This window comes from Triturus cristatus, chromosome 2_1 (assembly GCF_964204655.1).
Source record: "Triturus cristatus chromosome 2_1, aTriCri1.1, whole genome shotgun sequence".
Taxonomy (NCBI): domain Eukaryota; kingdom Metazoa; phylum Chordata; class Amphibia; order Caudata; family Salamandridae; genus Triturus; species Triturus cristatus.
In genome coordinates, this window is record NC_140581.1 from 1,151,743,281 (window position 1) to 1,151,769,790 (window position 26,510).

Below are 26,510 nucleotides of genomic sequence, written 5' to 3' on the forward strand. Positions count from 1 at the left end.
AATGACTCAAGAAAAGGGAGAATTGACGTTCCTACGGTATGGTACTTTCAAGTTGGATGTGCTGTACCAGTTGAAATCTGTGATGTCTTCTTTGCGACCTCTGCCTAGACCGACACAGTTTGAGGCACTACATGCATGGATCAGAGCAGCGTATGACAGGAAAAGCGATAGAACTCAGGAAAGGGTGAAGAAGTCAATCAGGGCATTCCAAGATGCGAGGTGGGATGCACTAGAGAAAAGGTGGAGAATGGAAAAGATTGAGGGGAATAGATTGTACCCGCTACTAGAAAAAACAGAAGGTGCGCAGCAAAAGAGTGGAGAAGAGGATGATAGTGATACGGATGACAGCTTGGTAGAGAGGTTGTTGTCAGAAAGACCACTTCCATTTAATCCAGATTCTTACGAAAGAAAGTCGACCCCAGCAGAAGGGACTAGTAGATTACAGACTCAATCGAATGTGAGAGTAGTAGGGAAAATCTTGACAGGAACAGTGGATATGAGAATGTAGTCTTCAGCAGGTACAGGAGCAGCGGGAGGTGTGAGGTTACCGGATGCTTTAACAGTACCGGTTACCATTCGACCCATAGTATCGGTCTATGAGCCAGACCTAGAGAAAATTGGCAGTCTAGAACAGTCAACTGCAGGAGAAAGAATCACTACTGAAGGGAATGGCACAGTGAGTGAAATGGAACAGGCTCCGAGACCTATAGAATGGAGTATGCCATTGCCAGTCACGGCAGACTCCTCTAGAGGACAGGTGGATGTGAGACCGGCGAAACCAAAGTCTTTGGCCGAATCCAGATCAGTTTTGAGAATGTGGGGACCACCTGCGAGGAACCAGAATGGTAGAATAACAGGGAATGGTGAGCTAGATGAGTCAGGAAACAGACCAGTTTCTAGGAACATGATAGAAGAGAGTAGGTCTCGAGATCAGAGCTGCAAGAATGATGAACGCAATGGAGCAGCTTGTCGGGAACCATTGAGAGGTGTCGTGAGGGCAAGGATGTTAGATGTAGTGAGGTTCAAAGCAGAAGTGGAAGAAATAATTAATGGAAATTGACCTTTGGACAGGATAGAAATATATGAACAAGATGAGTTGCTTTTTCTAGCAAAGGATGTGACTCGCAAGGCAAGGACTGCATATGAGAAACTGACAGATGTCTATGCAAGAGAGCCATAGGTTGCAGTATAGTGATCAAGAACTGGAAGAAAAGAGGGTCATAGGACTGAGGACACACATCAGAGATTTTATTGTATGGATGCACGCATGGATCATGCTTGACAAACGGGAGGAAAGGTGGTCTAGGAAGAAGAGTTCTAAAAGGATTGTGGGAGAGACGCCGCCTCCAGGTGGAGGGATGCTAGGCGTAGAGAAATACCCTTTACGAGAGGTACAAAATGGAGGGTATGGGCATTGGAGTAGGGGTGATTTGGCCGCATTTACGAATGATTTTCCTCGGCTGAGGGAAAAGCCTGTAGAATGCTACAAGCACGTTGACCGCTTTGTCAAAATCTCGAAAGTGTTGTGGATTGATTTGAACACATTGTTTGACATCGTAGTTCCCTGGGATTTGTGATCTGCATATAAAGTTGCTGTTGAATGGCCGACTTCTGAGCCAGAAAGGGATCCTGTCACGAACGGTCCATCACCCATAGTTATGAAAAAGTTTGAACAAGTGATTACATGGTTAAAGTTGAAGATCTCACCTCAAGATATTGATTGGGTTAAGATAGACCGAACTGTCCAGGAACCGAAAGAGACGGTGCATGAGTATTACAAACGTCTTTTGCAAGCCTTCAAACAGTACAGTGGGTTAGACACCTTGGATTCTAAGGACATGGGACAGTTCATTTCAAAGTTTGTTTTGGGGTTGAGGCCAGTGGTTAGTTTCATGATACAGCAACATTTGATTTGTTGGCAGAACAAGCTGGTGGATGAAATCTTGCGGTATGCCAGATACTGCAGAGATGAGATAGATTCGAAACACAGGAAGTTGAAAGACAAACTGATGCTTGTTCAAATGCAAATGGCTCAAGCTCAGCCTAATGGAGGGACATTAGGAGGAGACAGGGAGATCACCAAGGAGGAAATCAGAACGTACAAGGTCAGGGAAGGGCGAAATCTGTTGATCCCAAGACAGGAATGGATGTGGCGACATTGAAGAAGACCACTGCGTGTCATCTTTGTCACCAGACTGGACATTGGAAACGCAAGTGTCCCTTGAACCCCGCAAACCAGGTGCAGCAGGAGGTAGAGATAGTTCAGGCACCTGTACCTGAAGCGGTCACTACGGTGACAAGGCCAAGGTCGATGAAAGGGGGGACATTCAGCCCGCAGGTACAAGTTCCCCAGCCACCGAGGGTTTCACAGGGAACTCGTAAACTTACCAACAGATGCCTCTGTTTGAAGGGTATGATGAGTACAGCCCAGACCCGTTAGCGTGACGGTGCCTGAGGGGGAAGGAAGACTGCACACTAGGAGCAGTCTTGGAGGTAGACCAGGGGGGACCGTTTGTGAAAGCAAATGTTGACGGTCACCCTACCACCTTTACGGTTGACACTGGTGCTACCCGTTCTACTGTAATATCAGCAGTAGTTCCTAACCTACCCCTCTCGGGACAATCAATCCAAGTTGTTGGAGTAGCGAACAAGAAAATGACTAGCCCTTTGACAGAGCCGATTCCTGTGAGAATAGGAACTTTTCAAGACTAACATCAGTTTGTGGTGTGTGACTCGAGTCCAGTTTGCCTGTTCAGAAGAGAGCTACTGTGCAAGTTAAATTGTATCATCTATTGCACACCTAAGGTAGTTGAAGTACAGACGAAAGACGATGATGCAACCTTTAAGGTTGCCAATCAGCATTTGTGTATAGAAATGTAGCCAGCGCTGACAGTGGAAGAGCTTCCACTTGATCTGAGAGATTCTGTGTCACATGAAGTGTGGGATTTTACCGGAGAGGAGATTGGGTTGATCAAAGGGGTAGAACCAGTGAAGATTCAGGTCAAACAGAATGTAGAATTCCCTTGGATGCCTCAGTACAATTTGTCACCCGTGGCTGTTGCAGGGATCAAAACTGTAATCGAGTCTATGATTAAACAGGAAATTCTGAAGGAGATCATGGGTAGCCCATGTAATTCACCTACCACGGGACTACAGAAACCGAGAGGGAAATTCAGGATCGTGCAAGACCTGCGAAAGGTCAACACGATAGTTGTTCCATGTTGTCCAGTGGTACCGAATCCATCTGTGATACTGTTTCAGATTCCATGTGAAGCCGAGTGGTTTACAGTGATTGATCTATGCCAAGCATTCTTCTCGATACCACTCCATGAGGAAAGACAATTTCTTTTCGCTTTCCGGCTGGAAGATCGTGTGTTAACATGGTGTCGTATCCCTCAAGGGTATACAGAGAGTCCATCGATCTTTAATCAGATCTTGAAGAAGAATCTTGAGAGTTTCGTGTTGCCACAGAACTCAGCTCTCGTGCAACACATCGACGATTTGCTCATTGCCATACCATTGCTCTACTGAATCACTTGGCAGAGAATGGACACAAGGTGTCTCCGAATAAATTACAGTACTGTTTGAGCGAAGTACAGTATTTGGGTCATAGGATTGAAAAAGCAAGAGAAAGGTGTCACCAGATCGAATTGAGGTAATAATGAACATGCCTGTGCCTACCACACAGAGGGAGATCAGAATGTTCTTGGGAATGGTTGGCTATTGTCGTCAATGGATTCCCAACTTTTCTTTTGAGGCGAAGCCCTTACAGCGGCTGACGCACAAGGATGTGCGTGATCCGGTACCATGGGACAACAACTGTTTGATGTCGTGCTTAAAGCTGAGAGAGGCCATGTGCCATGCCCCGGCTTTGGAAATGCCTGATTAGAATAAGGCTTTCTCGTTGTTCTGTTGTGAGAGAGAAGGTTGCGCATTGTCAGTCCTGACTCAGAGTCATGGAGGTATCCGTAGACCAGTTGCCTACTTTTCAGCTACATTAGATCCAGTAGCTTCTGCGTTGCCCGCATGTCTCAAATCCGTTGCTGCAACAGGTGTCAGCATTGAAAGGTGTGAGAGCATTGTGATGGGGCACCCTTTGACGGTCTATGTACCACATTCTGTTGAATTGTTAATGACAAGGACCAAAACTCAACACATGACGAACAATAGATTGACACGTTATGAGTAAGTTATACTTGCCGCAGTAAATGTGACTTTGAAAAGGTGTTCTGTTTTGAATCCTGCTACATTGATGCCTATCCCAAATGCAGATGATGGAGATTGTGAGGACCATGATTGTCTTGATGTGACTGAACTATGCACCAAACTGAGACCTGACATTGTCGATGAACCACTTCCTGACCTTGATGAAATTTTCTTTGTGGATGGTTCATGCTTAAGAGACAGTGTTGGTCGATTGAGAGCAGCGTTTGCTGTATATACCAACACAGGAGTCGTTGAAGCTGCTTGTCTAGAGGGAGTACACTCCGCATAGGTAGCTGAAATCATTGCCTTGACTCGTGCCTGTTTGGCTGCTGACCAGATTCGGATAACAATCTACACTGACAGTCAGTATGGGTTTGGTGTGGTTCATGACTTTGGACAGTTATGGTCACAAGGAGATTCATGACATCATCGGCTTTGCCCATCAGGAATGGGGAATATGTGAGACAGCTGTTAGAAGCATTACAATGTCCCAATGAAATTGCTGTCATCAAGTGTGCAGCTCATGGCATGGGGACTGATATTGTCTCTTTGGGCAATGACTATGTGGACCAAGTTGCCCGCTTCTGTGCAGAACAAGGATGTATATTTACAGGAGATTACACAGGAGAGAGCCAAGAAAGAACTATGCTCAGCATGATGTTAGCCATGGCAGACACTTGGGAGGAACTAAAACGATTGCAGGATGAGGTTAGAGAGCAGGAACAAGATGGCTGGATAAGGTCGGGATGTGAGAAAGGAGATGTGGACGTTTGAGTCTCAAGTAATGGTCAAGCTGTGTTACCAGGAAACTTGGTGAGCCCAATGGCAAGGCTGATACATGGTGCAGTACATCTTGGTAGAGATGCGATGGTGCGAGTGTTTAGAGAGACATGGTACAATCAGAAGTTTTGTGTGGTTGCTGAAGCAGTGTGCCAGAGGTGTGTTATTGACAACAGGTGAATGCAGGAAAGACGAATGTGGTTACTTTGAGTCACATTGGGAGGTCAGGAGGACCTTTCAATTGGATGAAGTTAGATTTCATTGAGATGCCAAAGGGTTGAGGTATATTCTAGTTGTGGTGTGTGTTTTCTCACAATGGGTGGAGGCTTATCCAACACATAGGTGTGATACTCTCACTGTAGCAAAGCTGTTGTTGAGGGAGCTCCTCCCGAGGTTCGGTTTTCCGACCTCTTTGGAATCAGATAGGGGGACACACTTCCACAACGAAATCATGAAGTTGCTTTGTGCTGCATTGAATGCGGACCAGAGGTTACATTGCAGCTATCGGCCAGAGGCTTATGGGATTGTGGAGCAGGTGAATGGAACTTTGAAAGCACGGATGGCAAAAGTGTGCACATCGACGTACCTGAAGTGGCTTGCCTTGCCTCTAGTTCTCATGAGTATTCGCAGTGTTCTAGACAGGAGAACTAGGTTGTCTCCGCATGAGATTCTGATGGGGATGGGGAGGGCGATGCGATTGCCAGCAGTACCAGATACCACTTTAATTAACATCACTGATGACTTGATTCTTGATTACTGCAAAGGACTAGCTGATGTGGTCTGTTATGTGTCTCAGCAGGTGCAAGCAGCAACTGTACCAGCCTCGAGTGACCTGTGCCACGACCTGTGTCCAGGGGACTGGGTGCTTGTTCGTAAGCACGTGAGGAAGTGTTGCCTGGATGTTCGGTGGCACGGCCCGTACCAGGTGATACTGGTCATGAACACAGCAGTGAAGTGTGGAGGCTTGCCAAACTGGGTGCATGCCTCCCATACCTGCAGAGTTCCAGCACCCTTGGAAGAAACAGCCTCTCTTGTGAATGAAAATCCAGCTGATGTGGCAAGTCAAGCTGTGAGGGTCGCTGACGCAGCTGGTTGTGCACTAGGGCAGGCTGAAGGGGGTTGCATCAACCAAAACCCTGACTTTGACTCAGACGGAGAAGGTGTTGCTGTGGGTCGAGTAGAGTCAAATTCAGCCAAAGAAGGAAGTAGTGCACAGGGTATCCAGGGAGAGAGCAGAAGTGCGACCAGAGCAGAAGAGGAGTGGCCCACGAGTAAGAGGCAACTGAATCTGAGATTGGCACCTGGAAGAGACCTTGCTCCGGTTTCTGAAATGTCTGAATCGGAACCAAGCGACGGGGAACAGGCTCAAGGAGGCCTGAGAAGATCCAGGAGAGCAAGAGTGCCATGTCAGAGAGACGCCACACTGGAGTGGACATACGTTGTGACTGATTCCAGGAGTGGTGAGTTCGAGAGGTTGAGGTTCGTGACTAGGGTCAGTAAGATCCCGAATGTGAAAATCGACGTGAGATTGGTGGTCCCAGGACTTGAAATCGAAGGAGTGCTGACTCTAATGGTTCCGAATCCCCCACTTCTGAGTAAAGTCCATGAACTGATATTACAAAGATTGACCTTTCCAATGTTTGGGTTTGAGGCACTGACTCATGAAATGATAATTCTTCGTCTTGAACTTTTGCAACATGTTTTAGAGATTCTTGGAGCTGATCTTATTTTGGACTGAAAGTGAACTTTGTTGTAAATAAAAGTCTATAAAGAAGATAACCTAGGCCCGAGTGGAAGAAGAATAAATTTAGGAGCGTTCAGAAGAGAAGACGAAAGAGGGCTAGGGAAGTATTTTTGTGGACTGTGTAAAGAAGGAACTGAAATTGCAAAGGGGATTTCCAGCTTCTCGTAGTATTGTACGAACTTGTTAGCAAGCGACGTGTGGAAGAGAAGAGAGACTCTTAAGCGGTTGCTGCTGAAACCAAGAACTTTGTGACATCATGGATGCTGGAGATACCCATCGTAGATCCAAATTAGTAGTAGGTACACTTGTAGGTGGAGTGATAGTTTCTATAATAATAGTAGTTATGGTTTCGTATATTGTTCAACATGAGCAGGCAGCAGAGGTACAGGGAATACCTACACCTACCACTCCTAGCCAAAAGAAGGTCACCATAAGAGCTGAAAGAGCTTTACTAATCGAAGAGAGTCATAGATTTCACATAGATTTGTCTAAAGGTGATTTTAAGCTTAATGCATATGCCAGGCTGCTATATGAGTATGCAAAAGACTGCTATGTGTGTATGCATTTACCAGCTTCAGTGGACGAGGGTATTAGATATCATCATCTTCCACTGACATATGGGATTTCATGTAGTCTATTGCTTAGCATATTTTATGAAAGAGGTCAGTTCGAGTATTTCTTTTCTAATTACGATGCAGTGCTTCCTGAAGTTCCAGCTTACAAGCATTTGAATAAGTACGACTTTTACAAGTCAGAAGATAGGCTTGGGAAGTATTTCATACCATCAGGCAGAAACTGGAGTCGTATCACCCTTGAAACGTTCCAGAAATACCAAAATAATTCTCTACCCATCCCATTATCTGATCCGGATGGTGGTATTGACCATTTTGATGCCTGGATAGGCCAAGCCCTAGAGGCTATGGCCCCTCTCAAACCCATCAAAACCTATCGGGCCACACCTTCCGCACCCTGGTATTCTGACCTGCTTCGCCAGAAAAAGGCAGCATGCAAAGCCCTCGAACGCTCCTGGAGGCAGAACTATTCCCTCGACAGTAAAAACACCTACAAAACAGCTCTCAAAGAATACCGCAGAATGATTGAGGATCATAAAAGGGACTTCCTGGCTTCCAGAATTAAACATGCCAGTAACGGCGCCAGGGAGATTTTCAACATAGTCAGATCCTTCACGGACCCCAGCACTCTGACTCGTACTCATCCAGCCTCCCAATCTCTGTGTGATAAACTTTCACAATTCTTTGAGGAAAAAATCCAGGCTATTTACTCCTCCTTTCCCATCACCAGTAGTGAAGGGTCGGTTGAGGAATCTACCATGTATCCGCCACAGTCACCCTCATTTCTAGAATTTGCAGAAATCTCTGAGGATGACACACTGGTAGAATTACTCAATTGTAAATCCGGCTCCCCCAAGGACCCACTGCCAGCCAAACAATACAAAAAACTGGCACCCCTGCTCAATCCATTTCTTAACCATATCTGGAACCAATCCATAAGAACGGGTGTTTTTCCCGCAAAATGGAAACATGCGTCCCTAGTCCCCATCCTTAAGAAACCTGATCTTGACCCAGATAACCCTAGTAACTACAGGCCCATCTCCCTCCTACCTGCCCCAGCTAAGATCCTGGAAAAACTGGTGCACGCCCAGCTTGCTAACTACATCGAATCCCATGGGCTCCTGCATGACTCTCAGCATGGCTTTCGGTCGGGCCACAGCACGGAGTCGGCCCTTGTTGAAATGGCTGACTCCGTGAGATGGACGATGGATCGAGGCTCGAGGGCGGTGTTAGTGCTGCTGGATCTCTCAGCAGCATTTGACACCGTCTCTCATAAGATCTTGCTGAGAAGGCTGAGAGACCTAGGCTTCGGCGGTACAGTGCTGAGATGGCTCTCTTCTTACCTGGGTGACCGTACTCAGCAGGTATTCACCCCTCCCTACACCTCCACTGCTATACCACTAAAATGGGGAGTTCCTCAGGGCTCCTCCCTGAGCCCGCTCCTGTTCAACGTTTACTTTTCCCCCCTGGCTAAACTGATTGCGCAAACTGGGATTAAATCCACCTCCTATGCGGATGACATTCAGTTACTCTTTACTTTTGATACCCCTACTGCCTCTGCCTTCGACCCACTGAAAAACTGTCTAAGAGACATCTCTAGCTGGATGGACTCCAATTCCCTCCGACTTAACGCCGGAAAGACAGAGATTCTGTTTTTTAATTCATCATCCCCTCTTGATTCTAATTTATGGTGGCCGAATGATCTCAGCCATGCCCCCACGCCTAAAGACTCGGTGAGAAACCTGGGAGTGCGTTGGGATAATCATCTCAGTTTTAACGCCCAGGTTCAAACAGTAGCAGCATCCTGCTTTGCTAAGATCAAGACAATTAGACGGCTCATCAACTACCTACCGATGGACTGCCGTAAGACTGTGGTACAGGCCCTAATAATATCTCACCTGGACTATGCCAAAGCATTATACCTTGGCATCACAGCAGGCCTATGCCACAAGCTTCAGACTGTCCAGAATGCTGCTGCTCAGCTGGTGGAGAGAATTCCCGCCAGACATCACATCTCCCCACACCTCCGTAAACTCCACTGGCTCCCCATTTCCAAGAGATGTATTTTTAAGGCCATGACCTTGGCTTTCCGGGCCTCCAAGGGCAAAGGCTCGGCCCACCTAAGAAGCACTCTGAAACCGTATGTCAACTCCAGGACATTACGCTCTAATTCCCAACTTCTGCTGGAAACCCCCAGATTTAAACGTACTCGCGCAGGCGGGAAAACATTCGAGGTCTGTGCCACTCGGTGTTGGAACAACCTTCCGGTTGCATTACGAGCCTGCCAAACCGAATTAGCATTCCGAAAATCCCTGAAAACGCATCTTTTCCCCATATAATGCTCCTTAGTGCCTAGCCTCTAGTTCCATGATCTATCAGCGCCGGGACGCCCCGTTGGGGCAGCTGCAGCGCTCTACAAAATACACAAATAAATAAATAAATAAATAAATAGAGCATATGCTCACTGACATAACTTGACATGCTCATTGTCAGATGTAGAGAAGAAGTTTGTAGATCAGGTAGAAGATAGATTTAGAAAAATAACACAGACACGAGACACAGGAGATAGTCCAGAGATTGGACCAAAGAGGAAAGATCTGATAGAGCTAACGGGAGTTATGGTCCTATAGCATTGGACAAGGAGCAGAGGAGAAAGTTGTGTGTGAGACGTTATCAGACCTATTTTGAAAAGGTAACAGTGGGACAGAGTATGTGTGATCATGTTTTCACTATGGAAGATTCTGCTAAGAATTTTGTGCAAGGCTCTGTACAAGTGATTCCAACTGTTTATTATGTGTGTGGAAATAATGCCTATGTCAGGTTGCCTGCGAATTGGTAGGGTACGTGTTACTTGGGGATTATTTTCCCGAAGATTTACCATGCAGAGGATTAGGAGCTTCTAGAAGGTGGACAGAAATTCGATAGTGAAAAGAGCTGAGAGTGCAGGAGCGGTGATTGGAGATGTTTTTGGAGCGATAATACCGAGTTTGGGAGTAATTTTGAATGATGTGAAGTTCAGACGATTGGCTACTGTGGTTGATGAGTTGTCAATGAATAAAGCAAAGTCATTGTTACTGGTGGATGGAGAGATGTTGTCGATAAGGACAATGGTTTTGCAGAACTGCCTTGCTTTAGATGTTTTATTGGCAAAAGAGGGCGGAGTCTGCAAATTGTTGAAAGTCCAGGAATGCTGCACGTATATTCCAGATAACAGCAAGGATCTGGAGAAATATATAAGTAACATTACTTCAATCCATCATGAGATAGAGGATTTGACTGAAGAGGGTGTTTGAGAAAAGGTTGGTAGAGGATTTAGCCAGGTGAGATGTTGGTTTGCTAATCTGGGGAAAGGGTTCCTTGGCTTTGTATTGAGGCCTCTCTTCATTGTTGTGGTATGTGTGGTTTGCTTGTGGGGAGTTTTCAGAGCCTATAAGTGGTATAAAGGAAACAGAGTTGAGAGAGCTCTTAGAGCGAATGAAATGAGAATGGCCCGACTGCAGGACAGTCAATATCAGAATCTTAAGATTATGGAGAGACTCAGACAGGGGAGAATGGCAACAAGTTCTGTTTAGGTCGGTTCTTTCTCCAAGGGAATTGTGAAATGGTGTGATGACACTCGTCATCAAAGGGGAGAACTGATAGAGCGCTATGTTGTTCTGAAATTGTAGGGGTGCATTATAATCACTGGTAGTTCACACCCATATATGTAGTGGGAACGTATTAATGTGTGGCTTAGGAATGTGGTACTAAAAGCAGCATTCATGTTATTTTTAGTTCTTGCATTTAAGGAACTTGTCAGGAATGATCCTGAAGTGCTTTAGGAAGGTGAAATTGTGTGTAATGCAATATATAGGAGCGGAAATGCAAACTGACACATAGTCCAAAGTGAAAAAAAATGAGTTGGTTTTACAAACTGGAATAGCAAGATCTAATTCAAAAGTGGATATTTCTGTAAAGAATTGATCTGAAGCTGCAGGAAATACAGCCATCTAACTTCACAAGCCTTAATCTGGTACAGAGAGACATTCATAGTTAGAGTCTATATTTACATATTTTCCAGCTCTATTACACTTCAGGACATCTGCATAAATGTTTTCAAGATATGATGCTAATTGTTAAAGTGGCTATAAAGATGAGGGCAATAGGAAGCAATTGATGTGGACTTTCACACAGCTAGCAGAACTCTTGGAAAGATCATTGGGGGTTGTAATCGGCTTAAAACCAGGCATACTGTATCAGACCTCTGGGTCAGTGGGATGAAGTGAGCAAATATACAACAGTGTTTTTCTTATAGTTGCAAGTTCATGGATTACACAAATGTGGAAGTTGGTTGCTTCCCCAACAGTTCACTCTTGTTTTTAAAAAATATATATTTGATTGGCAATTCAGTAATACACAATTCCAGTCAATATCCAAGTGAAAGTTCGAACCATATTGTCATCCAGTGGTTTAGCACCTTATAGTAATCCCATCTACATTGTGGCATCAGTCAATTTGTCAATGGATCAAACTGGAATAAAGAATATGACCTGATAGAGCCCCATGTTGTTCTGAAATTGTGGGGTGCATTATAATCACTGGTAGTCCGCACCCATATATTTAGTAGAAACGTATTAACGTGTGGCTTAGGAATGTAGTACTAAAAGCAGCTTATAGTGGTGTGACTAGAAATGTAATCAAGTCATTTATGAAGTCTAATGTAATGTTTAGTCGAAAACGTATGCTAGATAATGCATAATGGATTAGTTCACGTATAATGTGATGTGTTGGATTTAAACGTGCACCATATTAGAGTCTGCACGCGTAGATTTGCTTATTAATGTATGCAATTTAATGAATATCAATGCTAATAGTATGATTCTAGAAATGTGTGTTTAAAATGTGTAAAGGCCTGATCGCATATACGTTTAAGAGAAAGGCCTATTCATTCTTATGTTAGCTGAATATTGTAGGCCGAAAATTGTTTCCCTAGAAAAGGCTCTGGGGTTTGTGAGAGTCAGCAGATCTCAGAGAGTGGAAAGTTTCTCGTTCCCATGTTTCTGTTGCAGGTGCAAGGACACCTAGCTTATTAGGAAGACTAAGCCTTTGTTTTAGGGGTTAGGATGGTAGGAGAAGCCAACATGGGATTTTACTGGAATGCAGGGATGATACTTTCAGCGGAGAAGGTGCCTGGGACCCAAGGTCAAGTTAACCGTCTTTGGATGAAGTATGAGTTTCAGTGGAAAAGTACCGAAGGAGGACCTGTCTGAGTGACGGAGGGCGTGTTCTAAAATTTTGGGATTTTGAATTAGGGACAGTGCCCCGTGGGTTGAGCAGTTGAGGATTAGATGGGAAGCTAGAAGGAGCATCTTAGAACGAGCTCTGTACTGAGCAAAGTGAGTGTACTTTTTAAGGAAGTCTTCACTTCTGACACCTTTTTACTCTTTTGCGTGTGGAAAATGCTAAGTAGGGATGTCAGCTTAGAGATAGAGTAGGGATAGACTAATTGATTTTTCTTTGTAGGTTTATGACTTCTAATATAGACTTTGGAGCAGTTATTGGTTGCCTAATGCTTCTAGAGCTAACTATTCTTCTTATTCTGAGTCGGATGAGACTCCTGCGTAGGATATTTTTTGTATTAGTGCCCATTTATTTTCTTAACCTTGTGATGAGGTGCTTGTATGTGCAAATTTTTTTGGCTTTGTAATAAACCCCTAAAATTTGAAATTCGGAGTCAGTAATCTTTTGGAGTTCCAGATTTGATTTGTTTGATTATGTGCTAAAATTGGATTTTCTTCCCTTTACACTATTTAGCAGATAGAAAGATCCTGGCGACCTGAGAGGATTTTTGGGGATGGTAAGATAGATAAGAATCCGGCTCGATCAGACCAAAAAAATAAACTATTTTGTCCCCCTGTCAACCACCCCTATGCTCTGCTCGTTATTTGGTTCCTGCAGTCGGGACGGCTCAGAGTGTTGTCAAGGAGCCTCTACCTTTTTTCCTCCAGCCATCATGTACAGCACTGGTTTAGTGGCCATCCCCGTGGTCAACCCCCATTCCTTAGCTTGCGTGTGGTGTGCACCTCTGTGAACTCCCTCTGATTGCCGTATCTGTCATAAGTGGGGATGCATTGCAGCTCGTCATAGTCAGATCTTGGATCATGGCACCCCACGCGAGCAGGTCCTCAGCCAGTCTGTAACCACCCTTCACCCTTTTCATGTGTACTTCCTCCGCCCCTGCCCATTTGATCACATCCATTAGCCAATTTGTCACCGGGGGGGGGGGGGGGTCGTGAGCTCAGCCATCTAATGGCCATGCGCCACTTAGCCATGGTAAGTACAAGGAGTGCAAATTTCCTGCTAAGCTTCCTGTTTTTCCTTTCAGGCACCAGGCCTAAGAGACACTGTGTTATCTACCTGGGGATTACCTATCCCGTTGCCCTATGGAGTTGTTCTAGGACCGCCTCCCAGTAGTGCACAACCTGAGGGCAGCTCCACAACATATGAAAGAAGTCTGTCGGTGTGCTAAATGCACCATATACATGCCAAATATCTAGAGGGGTAGATGGCATGTAGGTGCTTGAGGAAAGGTAGGGATGTGGACAATATTGTATGAGCTTAAACCTTGCGCTAACAGATACTTCCTGCACCCCCTGTGTGCCATAGTCCACTTTTCAGTTGTGATTGGGTGCTCGCTAACCTGCTGCCAGACATTCTCTGCCTTCAGGGGTGCAGACGGTCTATCTGACCGCAAGGCCCAGTATATGTGTGTGATAAGTCTACGATCTTCCGTTAATGCCAGTAATATGACCAGTGGCTGGGTACAGAGGCGTTAGGGGACGTCGGCCACATTTCTCGCACCATGAAGGCTATTTTGGCATACTAAAGGAACTGCCCCCACCCCTGTCCTAATGTCTCAGTTGAATTCTGTAGCAAAAAGGAATTGGCCTGCCTGGTGTAAATAGTCCAGGTAGTGCACCCCCATCACGCAAATGGTTTATGATGATGGTCTGTACTATTTGTGGGAAAGGTTGGATCTTCCATACCTCCAGCTCAGGCAAATAGGGAATTATATGGAGCCCTCCGTGAACTGCCCGTTCCCATAGCCTGCATAATAATTGGATCACATGTGGCAGTGTCCCACACACTCTATTGCCATGTATCAGTAGGGCCCCCAAGTCAGCATCCCCATATGTGCTGGCCAGTAGAGACTTCTTCCAGTTAGGTTCTTCGTTGAACCAGTGGACTGCATGCTGTAGTTGTGACACAAGGTTGTACATTTCGAGGTCCGGCACCTCCATTCCCCCTATGTCCCATTCTAGTTTCAGCCTGGCAAGCCCCACTCTACAACTTTACCCAGCCCATAGCTACTCCACCAGTAGTCAGTCCAGCTTCTGAAAGACACTCCCGGGGATCTCGTACCCATAGTACCTCGCAATATACGAAGCCAGTGGGGAGCACAATCCACTTTGGCCAGGGCTACCTTCCCCATCAGGGAATGCTTCAAAGTATTTCAGAAAATAATAGATGGACGGAGATTTGTGACCACACGCTCCAAGTTTAGGGCATGGCATTGCTGCACCCGTGAGATAAATGCATGCTGAAGTATCCAATGCTATTTGTTTTCCAAAGCAGACCAGTTTCTGGGAGCATAGCTACATTGATCCCTGTCAGTTGTCCAATTGGGAGTAATGCAGACTTTGACTGGTTCACAGGCAGTGTCGAGAGAGCTCCAAACTCCCTTAGCACATTCAAGAGGATCGGAGCCAATGTTGCCCGCAGATGTAGGTAGATCATTGTATCATCCACATATAAAGACTCTATGTGGGTCATCTGACCCACCTGTATTCCCCAGCTGTGCAGCACCTGATGTAGCTTACACGCTATCATCTCCAGCACCAGGGTGAACAACAGGAGAGATAAGGGGCACCCCTGTTGTGTACCCCTTTGCATTTGGGACGCCTTGGGCACAAGGTCCCCTGTTCATGTACGCGCCACGTGTCTTGTATACACCATCTTTATCCAGACAACAAATCTGGGTCCTATCCCCATTCTGTCCGTTACTCAGCATATATAATCCCAGCTGACAGAATCAAACGCCTTCTCTATATCCAGGAAGGCTAGGTCATACTTGTCCTGGTCCAGGCAGGGTGCTTGAAGCACGTGCGATAATCACTGCAAGTTACAAAGGATGTTTCTCCAGGGGATGAATCCCAACTGGTCTGCATGGACCAGTTTTGGGAGGTAGCAGTACAGGTGCATTGCCAAGATATCCCTGAGAATTTTTAGATGTCATTTAACAAAAACAGTGGATGATGAGGGGCCACTTCTAGTGGGTCTTTCCCCGGTTTAGGTATCACTACAACTAGATAACAATAAACTGTTCCCTTTGGTATTCTTATCTGATTAAATTATCCTTATTCATACATACACATTTGCTCAAGTGTACCCTAGTATGTGAACAGTGGAGATCCTAAATGAATTACCTTGCCAGTAACATAAAAATAACTCTTTCTTTATTGAAAGGTGTTCATACAAAATAGTTATTTTGTTCTACGCAATATTAAAAACAGGATCTCCACTGTTCACACACTGGGGTACACTTGAGCGAATGCGTATGTATGAATAGGTATAATTTAATTAGATAATAATACCAAAGGAAACAGTTTATTGTCATCTATCACAACCCAGTTCCCTTTGTTGTTTTGAAGAGTCTCTCAGTTTTTTGTTTGAATCAGTACAACTAGAGCCACATTCATTGATTCAGGGAGCTCTCTCCTCTCCAGAGCCTCCTGATGCACTAGTAACAGTTTATTGGCCATAGTCTCAGGGAGCGACCTGTAGAGTTCGGCAGGCAATACATCTCCTCCTGGGGCCTTAGCCATCTTGAGGGAATCTATAGTCAGCAGTATCTCCTGGTTAGTCAAGGGGCCCTCGAGGTCCGCTCTTTCATGACCCTCTAACCATGTCAGCGAGTTCAGGTAGGCTGCTTCCAAATGGTCCAGGGCACCACAGGGCAATGTGTACATTCTCCGGAAATGATCCACCAGTTTCTCAATAAGGGTCTGTTGTGTGTGCATCTTCTGTCCCAAGAAATCCCTAATAGATAGTATTGGTTCAGTGAGTTGCTCCTGTTTGCTCTTCCTGGTCAACAAGTGACCTGCCCTGTCACCCTCCATGTTCATAAGGCATCTGTAAGAGAACCGCACATGCTACTCCAACCTATCCCACAAGGAGTAGACCTGCTTTTGACCCTCTGGGTGCACCACTTGGTCATGCGAGAGTGCCCTCTCCAGATTTGATTGCTTTTCTTCCTGCAGTGTCAGGTCTCTATTCAGCATTTGATGAATGCCTGTGGTGGTTGCCATACACACTCCCCTGAGTACCACTTACATTGTATCTCATTCAGTCACTCTATGCTAGCTACTCTCCCAATTGCAAGTAAAATAATCTGTCAGGGCATATGCGATTGCCCCCTTATAGACCAGGTCAGTGACAGCTTCCACTTTCATTCGCCATGACGTGACATGAGGTACATGTTTGGCTAGAGAGTAGGTCAGAAGCAGGGGTCAAAGGTCAAGATATGTATCTAGCTAAATAGGTCATGTCTGTCACCCTTGGTGTCACATTGACCTGTATCATGAAGTCATCCAGCCTACTGTACATGTTTGCTGCTGGCTTGTGACAAAAGTGTCTGTGAGTTATGGGCTCGCCAAGTGTCTATCAATCTCACTCCCATCATCATTGGTTTGAGGGTTTATGTCATGTTGGGCTTAGTACGCTGACATGGAGGGGCCTGTCCATGTCCCTGTCAAGTACGCCGTTGCAATCCCCAGCCACAATCATCTCCACAGACATAAACCCCTGTATACCTGTTCATTAATGACCATACATGCGTTCTTTTTGCAAGAGAGTCTTTATCTTTATACAGGGATAGATGTTTTGTTATTCTATACATAGTTTTTATAAATGCATCTGTAGTTATTGGCATATCCCAGATCGTATACGCTGAATATTCATCTAAGGTGGCTTGTAAATATTTCCACAATTGAGACTTCTGATTTGTTTGTATTTCCTGCCATAACAGATTGGACATTTGATATACATTATCCATTTTAATTCTTTTCCACACTTTTATAAATTGACCTTTTCTTGCAATTAGCTGGTTAGTTAACCTAAATTCTAGTCTAATTTGTGCAGGCGATGCATTGTGTGGAAGGTGAAAGAGTGATTTGAAGGTTTTCATCACTGCATTATTGATGGTTGTAGAATCTTTACCACACAGAGCTTTGCTATGATACGTTAGCGTTGGTAATAATTTTGCAGATATTACTTTTAGAAGCGGGAGGTAACTCGGTCCCCCTAGGGACTTCTGCAAGGCTCTAAATGATGTCAGCAGGATGTTAGTTCTCCTTTGTATATCAACCTTGTGTGGATGAAATGAACCTTTATCATCGAATAGTACTCCTAGATATTTATATGATCTTACTTGTTCTAATTGCAAGTTTTGGAGGTACCATTTGTACTTATACTGTGACCTTGGGTTTTTGTTGACCTCCATAATTTTTGACTTGGCGTAATTTATTACCATACCATTTGGTGGGAATATCTTGATATCCTATTTATCAGGCGTTGTAGCCCAACCTTTGTTTGACTTAATAGGATAACATCATTAACATATAATAGGTTAGATATGTGAGTGCAAGCCATATTTTGGTGAGTAGGCATTTACCTCATCTATCGCTTGTGTTAGGTCCGATAGAAATAGATTAAAAAGCAACAGGGCAAGAACCCACCCTTGCTTTAGGCCCATGGTAGTTGCAATTGTCTTCGAAACACCGAGCCATCACCTAACCAAATTCTAACCCAAGTATTTGAATAGAATTATTGAATCGGTATTAAGAGGGAAAATGGTATTCCTTGCTTTTTCAACTTTTGTTGCCTTTGCACACAATCAAAGGCTGATTTACAGTCCACAAAACACAGATATAATGTTTTTTTTGCTATATATTTGTCCATAAATACTGATAAGACTGGTATGTTAGTTGTAGTTCCCAGTCCTTGCATGAATCCCATTTGATCGGGTGGAATTATCTTTTTCTCATTAGCCCATGCAGATAATTTTGACAATAGGACTCCTGCAAAAGGTTTGGCATTGGTGTCTTGTAAGGTAATTAATTGATAATTACCAGGCTGGGCCCAGTCACCTTTTTTATATATTGGTTATATTAACAAGCCCTTCCGTGTTTCCGGTATTGTTGATGACTCGACAGATGTCTTGAATACCTTGTGAGATATTCTGCTCAAGGGGCAGGACTTTCTTTATATAATGCAAACGGAATCCCATTGGGACCAGCAGCACAGTCTTTTTTGTTTTTGAATTAGTTTGTATACTTGATTTTTTGTTATGTCAATTTCAAATTCATAATCCAAATTCTTTATTAGCATATCTGTCACCTTAGGCCTGGCGTCCTTCTGTGTGATTTCCCAGTTAGTATTTAGGTGTATTGTTAAGAATCCAATCAGCTTCACTTAATGTAGATGATACTGAGGTTTCAGTAGATCGTGTTAGGCCATTTATCGTTTTCCAGAAGTCACTTGAGTTTAATTGTTTACTTGTATACAGGGCCTTAGACCAGAGATCTTGCTTTTCTTGAGTTTTTTCATCCCAAATTAGCCTATGTAGGTCATGGTTAATACTTTTTAAATTAAATCATAAGACCATATTATCTGGACATTTTTTTTATCTGCCTCTGAAGCCTATTACGAGATCTTTTTAGTACATGAGTTGTATGAGATAACTTGATTTTATTCCTCTCTTCAACTTGATTCCTTGGGTGTTGTTTATAGTGAGGTTTTGAAGCATATGTGGTGACTAGTTTTTTTATAAAGTACTCCCAACTTTCTATTACAGTCAGGGATTCCTCTTCAAAGCTTTCCTTAGCCAATGTTTGAGCCAGCATGTTGGTAGATAATTAATTGTTCCCGTCTGTCCGGGTACACTTGCATATTTTTTATATTGTGTACAATGCAACTTCATAATGAGTATTTGCAGGCTATGGTCACTACCATTCACTTTCTCCATATGGAAAGATGATATCTTGTTAAATGAATTCAAAGATGCTATTGTATAATCGATTCTTGATTTATTGCTATGGAAATGATATGTCCATGCTGGTGGTGTATCTTATGGAAACCTCCCTTTTAAAATTCTCAATCCCAGCGATTCTATATCCTTTAGAAAAACTATTCCAACTTTGCCTTCTGGGGTACTAATTACCGTAGGTAATGATTGCTGAGGAAATGCCCAAAAATATTGCTGTAGAATTGTATCATCTCTTGAATCGGGCAGTAATAGGTTTAGGTTAAAATCCTGAGAGATAATATATTTAATATATGGGTCCACAATCATTTACGGCAATAAAACACTAGTAAGAATAGTACTCATGTTCTTCCTTGAGCTTAAATTAGGATGTATATATACGTTTATAAGTAGTACAAATTTTTAGTTGTTAGCGTAGCTTTACTATTAAAATGTTATTATAATTTAGAACCACTTTCAAGTCTATGGCTATGAATTTTGCTAGGCCTCCACCAAGACGTCCCTATATTTTTTGTTAAATTGCCAGCTCAAAGTACCCTTTGTAACCTTCAAGCATTACTGAACTAGTAGCCCAAGTTTCTTGTAGAAATATAATCTGAAAGTTGTTTGACATCAAAGTCTTATTTTATAACATACCCCATTTAATATTCCAGGAGCATAGTCTTATAGGTTCACTTAAATTATATATTACCTCCTTGGACCTCTTTGGCTTATTCTGTCAAGGTTGACCTTCCCCATGAAGGGCCACTGTAATCCATCCTTCCTTTAGTCTAATAGGCATTTCTACTTTTGATTGATTCATTTTTGTTGTTGATAAATTATCCGTTTTGCCCAACGATTTTTTCAATATTGAGAAAACCTGGTGCTTTGTATTTTTCTGTTGATATTTTGTTCTCTCATGTGAGGTGAATGGGCTAGGGTATACCGTTTGGTAAGGCCTACAAATTATTGTTCCCCAGTTTAGAAAATATTTGTATTCATTCATTAATTCTAATACATAGGCAGAAATCAGAATTATCAATGTCATTTCTTGACATTGACATTTATTTGAGAAAAATTTAATAGCGTCTATGTTTTCACTTGTGATTTATTCTAAAGACGGAATTGCTTTAAAGAGACGTAAGATATTTCCTCAATTTAATATATCATGTCAAGCCCTGGAGTGGTGTTCTGGTCTAAATATGAGTTGGATGTTACAATTGATGGTTGATTTCTTACTTCTATCGCTTGTAATAGTTGTATGTTCTTTATTTGATAGACTATTTTGTGCATTTGTTGTCTCCATCAAGCCCTTTAAAATCGGGGGCGCACTCTTATTTAATCAATTATGGAATAGTTTTCTACTTTGTTTTGGACTTTGTTTTAAACTTTGTTGGACATTCATTGTTCTTTGTATTGCTAGTGTAGGGTATCTCTCTCTATCATCATTACACGGTTCCTCTATTTTTTCCTGGTCCAGTTAACTTTTTTGTTTTTCTGCTTTTTCCAGTAATAAATTGGTCTTAGGAACTGTCATCTCCACTAATAGCTTATACTCTTCTAACAACGCAGCTTCTTTCTCTGTTTTGTACATGTTTGTACCTTCTATGTCTGGATCATAGGGATGTAACCCACTTTTTTCTATTTCCAAAGGAGAGTTTTTTTGTCGGTCACATAGCTCACCGTCTAAATTGGGTTGTTCCTTTAGAGTTTTTTTCACTTTTGCCTTTATAGAATAGAGAGAAATACTTTTTGCTTTTTACGTTAGTTTTAGTGGACTGTTTTCCAGCATTTCTTTATCTTGATTTCCCAATAGTTCATCATATTGTTTAAGACTATATGTACCATTCCGCTTTTGTCCTATTTTTTGGTTTTATATAGTGATTATTGAATTTCTTCTGGCCTTATTTCTTGCTTTTCGTAATTTTTTAATTTTTTTTTGTCATACTAAAAGACGGAGATGTTTATTGCTTATCTCCTTGATCTTCTGCGTTTTCTTCTATCAATGGACCTATAGTTTTTTGGGTAATGTTTGATATCACCTTTTCTTGTTGGTGATCTGGACATGTTACCATTATTGTCTTGTGCATATTCGGCGTTTCACTGTGTGGGTTTGATTAAACCAAATTACTTTGCAATTTTATTTTCTAATTGTTTCAATATCCTTTGTTTTTTCCTTTTTCCCTTTGTTCATTAGACCGTTGAAGTTGTAGACTCAATTTTAAGTCTTCAAGTATAGTGTTCATCACATCCGGTATTGTTGCCATTTTATTCATTATTGGAGCATATGTGCAATCTAAATATGAGGCTGCCGTTTGCATTGATTCTCTTGTTATCAGATTGAATAGTTCTATAGAATATGTCCCATATTGCCCCTATATCCAGTTTACCAGAAATTGGTAAGGTTTGGTTTTCATGCAATCCAAGTCACATTGCGATGTATCTATGGAGCCAACCGAAGGGTTTAATTGTTCTTCCTCTTTCTTTATAGTCACACTTGAGCATATTTTATCACTACTATTATGATTGTTACATGGTGTACTCCAAAACTGTAAGTTATCATCTTTTATTTCGAGTTCTCTCTTGTGTTCTTGATGCTGATTTACTTCGCCAGAGCGCTCGTAAAAGAGTAAGCTGTTCCCCATATCCAATCTTATCTCTGCATTTAAACCGAAGGGGTTCATACTGCCCCTTATTACTTTGTACTGTGATTCCTGAGAACCTGCTACTGGTGACTCTTGATTTATCTGGTTTGCTTCAGGAAAGGGGGGCATTAACTCCGTCTCAGTTTTACACTTTTTAAATTCTACTTTAACTTCCAGAGGGAGAGGGGCCCCTGATATCAGAACATTCTGAGGTATTTCTGGTATTCTTCTGCCAGTTGTATTGCTGATGCCATTGATAGCATTTCTATGTCAGTAATATGCCCCTCATGAATGCCTTCATTTTCCTTTTCCCCACGATAATTTAGGTTGATCATGCTTTGTAGGTCTTGACCCTAACATACAGCTTGTATCTTACAATCTGGTTTGATCAGAGATTGAAGAATAGTTGTTTCTGTCCTCGTTTATATTGATAACATAGCTCCAATGAGATCTTTCATAAAATCAAATTTGTTAGGAATTTTTAAACATGTGTGTAATCGGTGAAATTAAGGATTGATTTCCCCCTGTAGTTTCTAACTTTTTTTGATGTTATTGAAGCTTGAAGTTTCTTTATTCTTCTTATTTGGGGACTGGTAGCTCTTTCTTTTCCTGAGGGCATGCTTCTGTATTAAAAAAAGAAAAAAAAGTTTTAAAAGAGCAGGTGTCCTACTATTACTGGATTTGGCCACTACCAGAAGTGGTAATATTGGTGAAACTGTCTGTCTCTGATTCTAGCTTGATACTACCTTGACGTTTTTTAGAGACTATTGAAGGCTAGATGAAAATCAGCGGGGGTCTGAAGTCTGGCGCCTGGTGTAAAACTACCGCTGGCTGCACTTGATCCTCCTCAGCACGCCGGATCATACACTTCCCAGACACCAGGAACTGACAGCAGCACTCACAACAGTCGTCTAGAAGTCGGAAGCAGCGAGAGTAAAATTAATCAAACAGCCTTCATGGCTATTGGTTTGCCGGGGGCGCAGAGGCAGCAGGGACTGGGAGGGAAAGGGTGAGGGGCGTAAACCCTCACAATTTCGCAAGTTCCATGAGTGGAACGGAATTTGCCGCCCTCCCTTAATCCTCACCTTGGGACGGTCCAAAGAATTATCGAATGCCAGAGCATCCCACATGGAGGCTGCCCTCCACCGCCCCATCAAGATGGAGCAAGCGAACGTGGTAGATCAGGCCAACATAGTGAAAGCCAAGACCTGAAGCTGATCTCGTTTGCTCTTGCGGTCCAAGAAGATGAACTAGCGGCCATCATGGAGAAATTCGACGACATCTTCAAAGGAATTGGATGCCTGAAAGGGAAAGAGGTCTCTCTCCACATTGACCCATCAGTCCAACCGGTAGTGCTGAGGCATAGGCGCATAGCATTCGATCTACGACAAAAGGTCAAAGACGAGCTGGAAGCACTGGAGAGGCAAGGGATAATAGAGAAGGTCAGTGGGCCTACTCCATGGGTGTCCCAGATCGTGGTGGTGAGGAAACCAAAACAGCCAGGGCAGGTCCGCATCTGTGTTGATACCCGCCTCCCAAACGCAGCTGTGAAAAGGGAATGCCACCTAACCCCTACCATCGATGACATTCTGGGAGAACTGAACGGTGCAGTGTGGTTCTCGAAGATGGGCCTACGGTCAGGATATCACCAGTTGCCCCTACATCCGGATTCATCACTACATTTTCTACCCACGTCGGCCCACGGCGATATAAGCGTCTCAACTTCGGGATCTCGAGTGCCGCAGAGGTGTTTCAGAACACCATCAGAGAAGTCCTCTGCGGGCTCCCAGGGGTTTTGAATGTGAGTGACGACCTATTGGTATATGCCTCATCAGTGGAAGACCACCACCGAAGACTCCGCAATGTTCTCCAACGAATTAAAGAATCCAGACTCACCCTGCACAAAGAAAAGTGCCAGTTCTTGAAGAACAAAATCTGTTTCTTTGGCAACACGTTCTTGGGCAAAGGAATAACCCCAGACCCCAACAAGGTGCGAGACATTCAAGACGCCCCAGCACCATCCAACATCTCGGAAGTGCAGAGTTTCCTAGGGATGGTAAATTTCTGTGGGTGTTTCATCCCGGACTTGACCAACATCACGAAGCCCCTCCGGGAGCTGACGAAGTCCACCACCACGTGGCAGTGGGGCCCTGACCAGGAACAAGCCTTTAAAGACACTAAAGTAGCCCTTTCGGCGGACACCACGCTGTCGTACTTTAACCCAGCGTGGCCCACCAATGTCACCGTGGATGCCAGTCCCTATGGGCTAGGGGCAGTACTCACGCAGCCACAACGCAATGATGAATGGGCTTCGATTGCTTACGCAAGCTGCTCCCTAACGGACATGGTGTAGCGCTACCCCCAGTTAGAGAGAGGGGCAATCGCTATCCACTGGGCCTGTCGGCATTTCCATGTCTACGTGTATGGTCACCCGTTTACAGTCTCCACAGACCACAAGCCACGCATACCTTTATTTCAAGGGTCCGCATCAAAGCCTCCACCGAGGATAGAAAAATGGATCATTCAACTGCAGGGGTATGACTACTGGGTAGAGTACTGACCAGGCTCATCCAACCCAGCCGACTTCCTCTCGAGGCATCCTAGGGCCGCAACCAAAGCAGAGGGTGAGGATGCAGAGGACACCGAGGAATACGTACGTTTCATATCGGAAAGGTCCCGACCACTTCCGATGAGCCTTGAAGCTATAGTGGGAGCCACCCAGAATGACAAGTGTCTGCAACTAGCCATCACCGCAGTTCAGGCGAACCACTGGCGCCCCGTTCAAACCACAATGGCCCGACGAACATCCCAAGCGAAGGCCATGCTCAAGTCGATCATGCGAATCAAGGACAAACTCTCTGTCGACGGCAGCGGGTGTCTACTCCGGGGGCCGCGGCTAGTGATTCCGTCAAGCCTAACTCAACAGGCGGTGGATCTCGCACATCGAGGACACCAGGGCGTAGTGAAGACAAAAAGCAGGCTGAGGGCAAACGTATGGTTCCCGGGGATGGACCCAATGGTCGAGCAAACAGTCAGAACATGCCAATGGTGCCAGGTGTCAGGCCAAGCAGATTGCCCTCACCCCGTCATTACTGAAGATAACCCACAAAGACCATGGGAGTGCGTCAGCATCGACTTTGGCCACCTTCCGGATAGGCGCTTTGCCCTCGTAGTCATTGACGATTACACAAAGTACCCCGAGATAGAAATTGTCGGAAGCCAAACAGCCACATAAGTGGTCACCAAGGTAGAGAAGATTATTGCAACTCACGGGATCTTTGAGGTGGTGAAGACTGACAATGGCCCACCCTTCCAGGGACAAGATTTTTCTGATTATCTCAAGTCTTGGGGCATCCAACATCGGAAAATAACACCACGCTGGCCCCAAGCAAACGGGGAAGTAGAGAGATTCATGCGCACTCTCAACAAGGTCATTCGCATCGCGCATGCCGAGGAAGCCCTTCTAGAAAGAGCCATCTACAGTTTCCTGAGGGAATACTGATTGATGCCTCATCTCACAAATGAGAGGGCACCGGGACAAGCATGCATGGGTCGAGTAGTGGGGGATACCATCCCTCATCACCTGAACTGGACCCCTTCCCAGATTGAAACTACGAGAGTCCTAGCCAAAAGGATCAGTACCAACGACCATGCCAGTGTCAGCCGAGGAGCGAAAGCATCGACCATCTGAGAAAGAGACTTGGTCTATGTCAAAGACAGGCACCCAGGAAGCATGTTCCGTCTCCCGTTCGAACAGTGTCCATGGACAGTGACTCGCCGGACCGGCACAATGGTCACAGCTTGGAGGGGAACAGAAGAACTCACATGGAATGTATCATTCTTCAAAAAGGTCAATGAAGGGACTCCCAGCGTTTCATCGCAAAGCAGTATGGAGGTGGGCTCAAGTCAGCAGAGAGCGGAGGAGGAGATAGAAGAAGGCCAAGGAACTATCCCTATGATTGATCCGGACAGATCTGACCAAGAGGCACCATCATCATCGCTCAGCAGTCCGGACAGAAGTCTGTCCACCGCCCCAGTGAGAGCTCCGGAGGGCAGAGTCTCGTAGGAGGTGACTCCATCCCTGTCGTCATCATGGGGAGAACATTCCAGATATGGCCTGAGGAACACTCCGGCTCCCTCCTCCCGTCTAGCAGGATACCTGGTGTGACTATCCAAAGACTTGCCGCGGGAAGTGACCGGTGGCTGGGTATGAGCGGAGAGTAGATGACCCGACCAGAACTGGTAACAGATCGACATGTTGCTGTTTTATTAATGTTTTATAAAGGTTGGAAGGAATGTAATGTTCACCGGCCGGGTAGCACTCAGGTCTACCCGCGCCGGAACCCACGCACGAGCGTTGGCACATGATGCCAGGCGCAAGGAGATAATAAAGAGGCGTGGCCCCGGACAAGCCAGTCGGGACTGCGCCATAGACACGAACACACGTGTTGCGTAGTTTATTAACAGCCGCCGCGCGCATGACAGATCGTGCTCAGCAACAT